Source organism: Hypomesus nipponensis, chromosome 22 (genome assembly GCF_054491055.1).
Source record: "Hypomesus nipponensis isolate SF chromosome 22, ASM5449105v1, whole genome shotgun sequence".
Classification (NCBI taxonomy): domain Eukaryota; kingdom Metazoa; phylum Chordata; class Actinopteri; order Osmeriformes; family Osmeridae; genus Hypomesus; species Hypomesus nipponensis.
The window spans coordinates 19608963-19615897 of record NC_140382.1 but is presented as its reverse complement, the minus strand read 5'-3'; the positions used below and the strand labels follow the sequence as shown (position 1 = coordinate 19615897).

Here is a 6935-nt window from a genome sequence, read left to right as displayed (position 1 = left end):
GTGGCATAAGGTCCACGCGCATTATTAAACTGAACCTTTTAGTAGAGTAACAGTAAAGACGTTTCTCATCTTTTTTTCCCAGTGGTTCCCTTCACTGATCGGTGAACAAGTTGGAGGCTTAGCCCATAGGGCATAAATCCTCCCCCACAGGTTAGGAAAGAATAAGGGGGACATTTTAAGACTAAAAACTTTTTTCATGTCGAGAAAGGAAACAGAACTACTTAAAAAAATGTTATGTTCAATAGGGTGCACTGATACCGCATTTTGAAAAATCCACTTGAGTTTTCAAATGAGTCACCGGCGACACCACAAATACGTTTTCCGAAAAACAAAATGTTGTTGACAACATATGCTGCGTTCATAAACTCCTATGTGGGGGTGAGATGGTGGAGGTATGACTCGGGTCTATTCTTTGACAGTATAATTACGGTGCGGCGGGGCTTGAAAGCGGACAAAACTAACACTGTAGTTCAGGTTTCACAGGCTGCGACCGCCTGCTGCTACGGTGGAGACACTTTCCCTCGCAAACCACAGTTTCATAAATCTGCAGAAAGCTCACTTTCTGTTCTCTGTGTGTGTGGAAGGCAGAGGTTGCCATTTGTGTGTGCGGGGGGAACACTGTACATACACAACCTTCTCATCCCACTAACCACACGGAGGGGTGTGTGTGTGTGACAGGGGATGGGTAAAGGTGAGCTTGCATTGGGGACGGCACCCACAAGAGTTCCATTATAAGTCAATGAGGATAAAACAACCTGTCTGTCTTGATATGTGTTGCACACATAGATATCTCCCCACAAGATGTCTCTCTCTGTTTCTCTCCTGTCTCTCTCTGTCCCTGTTGATCTCTCTCTGTCTGTTTTTTCCTCTCTCTCTCTGTCTCACAACAGGAATATCAGTTTCATAGCTTAGTGTCTGAAAATAACAACATCCCTATTTTGACATCCTTAAAACATTGGGGAAGTGATGCTTCATTGCATTTTCCAGGGAAAATCTAAAATGTAATTTCTGGTTGAAACCCCCAAAAGGAATAGGTAATATGAATGTTAGAAAGATACAACTGTACAAAAGTAAATGTAGGAATACAGGTCAATAACACAGGTCTGTCGTTCTGTGAACAATCCAAGACTTATCTGATATTGGGCTGCAGGGACAAACAACCAACCAATCAGTCTCAAACATCATCGATGATCAATGATCCACAATGATCAAACTCTGAAAGACTTTATATACTCAACAAAAAACTAGGACTGAGGGAAACACATGTTCCAGTTTCACGAACACTAATGTGAGTGTGCCCTTTGTGTATCTAACTGTATCTAGAACCAATGAAGAATGTCAGCCCTCTGGCAAAGATACAAACTGGTATCGGTTTAAGAGAAGATGGGATCTGATCTTTAAAGGTTACTTATGAAAAGCTTAATAAGAAGTTACTGTTGTAACTATAGCATCATTATAGGAAACGAGAGATGAAAGTTTAAATGTTTTTACTGAGAAACTAAACAAAATGTTTCCCGTCATCTTGGTCAGGAACTGGAACTGTCGGAGTAACAGATCAGAATTTCCCAGAACATCTTGGCTTGTTCATTCCCTCCTCTGGCTCATGGTGTTCACCTTTGGAGGGCAGGGCAGGGCGGGGCGGGGGAGGGCAGGGGAGAGATTCTATGAAAGGGTTTATTAAAGCCTGCTTCGTGCCTGGGTTCTTACATAAAGCTTATAGTGCCCTCTCCTGGTCACATGACAAACTGAGAGGCAAATCGAGGCTTGGCAATCATAAGAAGCAATTACAGCATCTGACCAGCAGAGGGCGATGTATGCTCACCTCTATCCTCTCACTCAGACTGCTTCCATGGGCAACAAACCCAAACCCTCACCCTGCAAAGCTGTTCCAACTGTTACCAAATAAAAGACACAATTATGTCAAGAAAACAACAAAGAATACACGTAAATAAATGTTTCCAATGCCCTTATAAAGCGTTAGATACTGGCTCCTTCCAGTCCTCAGGCTCTGCAGTGATGTAAACAGCACATGCTCCACATCCAGAACCCACAGGTCTGAAACTGGGTCAGCACCAAAACACACAATCTGAATCCTAAACCTACTTCTTTCCTTTCCTGGCTGACGTCACAGATCTATCATGACTAGAACAACTGCTAAACTTATTTACATCTCATCTATCTACACCTTGTCTACCTGACCACCCTAACTGTACCTGGTGGAGGCTGGGAGAGAGGAAGGCAGGGAGGAAGAGAAAGATGGAAGTATTTTGTTATTGAAGGCTTTCTAGACAACCTCGCAAGAGGAAATGCATCTTCGTTTAACATTCTCTAACCCTAACCTCTCCTGTCAGCAACCGCACTTATTCCACTCCTCCAAAAGATAACAACCTCCCTCTCCTTCTTCCTGTTTCACCCCCGTCCTTCCAAAGCTCCCCTCTCTTCTGACAGGAACACTAAAGCCATCAAGTCCTGGTTGATTCCCCCTCAGGACTAGCATCCACCCCCCTGTCTTCACAGCAGGACAGGAATCCCATCTCCCAGACGTGCGCCCAGGTGGGTGCGACCTGCTAAGTTTTCCCCAGGGAAACAAGAACAGATGGACTGGAGACCAGGCCATACATCGTAACAGGACTCGGGTGGGTGTGTCATGGTGGAATGTTGTGTAGCAGCTGTGTGTGTGGGGGTAGGGTCCCAGCCCTGTTGTTGCATAACAGCCAGCTGTCCTTGGAGCTTGGGGTCTAGGATCACGGTGCCTGGTGACACGTATAAGGACTGTACACTGTAATGACGTCACAGGACCCTGGTGTTTACAGCAACACCTGCTGCAGATATAGCTGTAGCTGTATGGGGGGAAAGAGAACTAAATTAATTTAGCCAACACATTCTTTAACTCTGTGTTTATAATTTAATTTCAGACATAATTGTGCGGTTGTTGCATTATTGTAATGCATTTTTTTCCACTGCATGTTACAGGTGAATGGATGTCTATCCTATATTGTACAATTGTAAGTGATGTGCTTGTTAATGTTTATGAATGTCTCTTAATCGTGCTAATGATGGATTTTAGAATATTTGTAACCTTTTAATGATTCATAAGAGTATTAAGTGCTTAGGACTTTTAATAATGGAGATGAGTATTAAGCACTTCAGAGAAATGTCTTAACTATGCAATTCGGACGTCAGTCTGCGATGTTGGTTTAATAAAGATTGAATTGAATAATTTCTAACATGTATTCATTTACATAACTGCACTCAACTATGGAGTGGGTAGTAATAGTTAAATAAATACAAATTGGTGAAACTGCCAGAATAAAAACACGAGGCGATAAGCTGTAAAAAAAATAATAAAATGTATTTAACTTTACAATTGTTGACCCATACGTACACGTGCAACAGGGTAGGGAAACAGTCTATAGCATCAATAAGGTTTGAATATATATAGTTATACACATATTCCTTTATATAACAAAATAAACAATGCTGTAGACCTCTGCAGGTTACATTGTACATGTCTGTAACAAACACCCATTCAAACATGTCTGTAACAAACACCCATTCAAACTCCCACAACTGCTATCGAGCACTCACATTCACACATTCACACATCCTCACATCCTCATCTCAAAGACGAAGCCTAAACTTTAGTTTAAAAACAAATTACGCGAATAAAGATTCTCGCTGTTGAAAGTGCTTTCAAGTTCTAGACAAGGATTTTTTAGTGTGAGCAAAACAGCCCATCCAGTCACTACTGGATACCTCTTCCTTAGCAACAAGGTACAGTGTATTGAACGGCACTCATTACTCATTTTTCTTCTTTTAAGTGGAGGGTGTCTTCCTCAAGTGTTAAAGTGCTTTCTAGTGTTTCATCCAGAGAAGAAAGAGACAAGCTCAGAGAAATAAAACAAGTAAATAATCAACAAACCTCTCTTACTCATTTTACCTGAAATAATCAAATTATTGATCACTTACAACTGACTAAACACAGTCTTTAGTATTACACATGCTTTATTTACGACACTTAAGTAATTAAATGTTGTAATGACCGGAAATGGATAATCCTTTCAATGCTGTGTACCAGCCCACAGTCTCTCTATACGGTCTAAGGTGGCCTGGTTAATCTCACCCAGTATGACCAGGGACTGAACCAGAAGACCAGGGACTGACCCAGTATGACCAGGGACTGACCCAGTATGACCAGGGGCTGACCCAGTATGACCAGGGGCTGACCCAGTATGACCAGGGGCTGACCCAGTATGACCAGGGACTGACCCAGTATGACCGGGGACTGGCCCAGTATGACCAGGGACTGACCCAGTATGACCAGGGACTGACCCAGTATGACCAGGGGCTGACCCAGTATGACCAGGGGCTGACCCAGTATGACCAGGGACTGACCCAGTATGACCAGGGGCTGACCCAGTATGACCAGGGGCTGACCCAGTATGACCAGGGGCTGGCCCAGTATGACCAGGGACTGACCCAGTATGACCAGGGGCTGGCCCAGTATGACCGGGGGCTGGCCCAGTATGACCGGGGGCTGACCCAGTATGACCGGGGGCTGACCCAGTATGACCGGGGACTGACCCAGTATGACCAGGGGCTGACCCAGTATGACCAGGGGCTGACCCAGTATGACCAGGGACTGACCCAGTATGACCAGGGGCTGACCCAGTATGACCAGGGGCTGACCCAGTATGACCAGGGACTGACCCAGTATGACCAGGGGCTGACCCAGTATGACCAGGGACTGACCCAGTATGACCAGGGGCTGACCCAGTATGACCAGGGACTGACCCAGTATGACCAGGGGCTGACCCAGTTTGACCAGGGACTGACCCAGTATGACCAGGGGCTGACCCAGTATGACCAGGGGCTGACCCAGTATGACCAGGGACTGACCCAGTATGACCAGGGGCTGACCCAGTATGACCAGGGACTGACCCAGTATGACCAGGGGCTGACCCAGTATGACCAGGGGCTGACCCAGTATGACCAGGGACTGACCCAGTATGACCAGGGGCTGACCCAGTATGACCAGGGGCTGACCCAGTATGACCAGGGACTGACCCAGTATGACCAGGGAGACACATCCAAGCATTGCCAAAGCTCTAACAGAGAAACTGAGGGGTTCATACTTTCAGCTCAACCTTTTTATGTGGTCGCTGTGCTTTACCAACAAACAGAGAACGGATGGAGTAGAGAGAAAGGACAGAGAGACAGGAGCAGAGCGGAGGGAGAAAGGCAGAGAGGGGGGGGGGCGAAGAGGAAGGGAGATAGAAGACATAGATGTCTTTAATGAATGGGGAGTCGGATCGATTCCCCGCCGTGCTATATGACGTTGTGTCCTTGGGCAAGGCACTTCACCCTACTTGCCTCGGGGGGAATGTCCCTGTACTTACTGTAAGTCGCTCTGGATAAGAGCGTCTTCTAAATGACTAAATATAAATGTAAACCTTAAGTATTATGGGAACGTAGATGGCGAATAAACCAGATTGTGATTCTGAGAGATGGGTTAGGATTAGGGTTAGGGTTAGATGACTTAGGGCTTATCTTCACACACCTCCTGATCCTGAGTACATGTTTCTATGGAAACCAAAGATCCAATTTCTAACCCCGACAAAATATAGATAATAAATATGAAGCTTTTAATCTAGCCTAGCTGATCTCTGACACTAGCCTAGCTGATCTGACACTAGCGTAGCTGGGGTCTGGACAGCAGCCGCAAAATCTCTGACACTAGTTTCTTCATTGTGCTAAATGGGGCGAACCTTCAGAACCACTCTATGTTAATGTTTAATGGAGAAAAAACATTCAAACAAATATTAGAAATCTATCATGGGCACCCTCTCAGGTAAACAATCCAATAGGAGCTAGTCAGTAATGTCTAAGCTTTGGTAGTAGAAGACTATATATGTTGGCCATTCATTCTGTTATTCTTCACTGACTGGCGAGGAGAGGTAGCCTGGCTCTGCCCTCCTACGTACTTCCGCTCAATTTGAATTTTGCTTCTGTACTAGGTCTGGGAGCTCGGCTCTGAAGTTGGTTTCCAGAAACTATTTTTTTGTAGGTCCAATCGGCAAACCGAGGGAGTGGCTGAGAACGATTACGTTAATGTCGTGCACTAGTTTGAGCAATTCAGTAATGGCGGCGGAGAAAGATGCGAGCGAAACAATTCTGCGGTTGTGGCAACGCTGTCGAATATCCATAGGTTAAAGCCGGAGCAAGAACATTCCTTGCTGAGTTTTGTTGGTGGCCATGATGTTGTAGCCCTCCTCCCCACGGGGTTCGGGAAAAGTTTGATTTTCCAGCTACAGCAGCTAGCTCCGTTACAGTAGTGGTGAAGGAGTTGGCTAAGGCGAACACTTGCGATTGGTTATGGCAAATCAGAGTGGCTCTGGGCAGATCCAATAGTTTTAAACTTCAACAGAGGACCCGCCTTCAAGGAAGTTAACGTTTGTCAATGGAGCGATCCCAGACCTTCTGTACAAATGAAATGTACGAGGGTCTGGTTAGGACCAGGCTAGAGGAGAGGGGGAGTGTGGGTAATAATATGTGCTTTTAATGCAGTTGCTAGGTGACCCTAACGCTAACCCTTAGTCAGACAAACTGACACAAGCTAGCATGTGTGCTAACACTATGTTAGCACCAGCAAACAGGACAAGGGTAGCTTATCTATTGTAAAGCGGACAAACTTAACAGAAGCAACCATAACGAATAATCCTGTTCTGTAAAAATAGCTTAAACCACAAAAACAGCCTTTTTACAAACAGCACAAGAGCTTGTTTTCGACGGGGGAGGTTTCTGGCGGGTCAATGGCTTGTCGTCGTGGATACAGTCATGGTACCTCTGGTCCTCATGCTAGTGTCCCCTGCTAGTGTCCCTGCTAGTGTCCCCTGCTAGTGTCCCCTGCTAGTGTCCCCTGCTAGTGTCCCCTG

The 6935-nt window shown here is 45.4% G+C and overlaps 1 long non-coding RNA gene across 1 annotated transcript; it reads right to left on the bottom strand.

The window, feature by feature from the left end:
• Positions 1-1470: 1470 nt before the first annotated feature.
• On the bottom strand, positions 1471-2572 carry LOC146237089 (uncharacterized). Its single transcript, XR_014740889.1, has 3 exons — positions 2214-2572; positions 1823-1892; positions 1471-1614 (listed from the first exon to the last, which is right to left on the bottom strand). It is a non-coding gene; the product is annotated as an uncharacterized LOC146237089 (long non-coding RNA).
• Positions 2573-6935: the final 4363 nt, after the last annotated feature.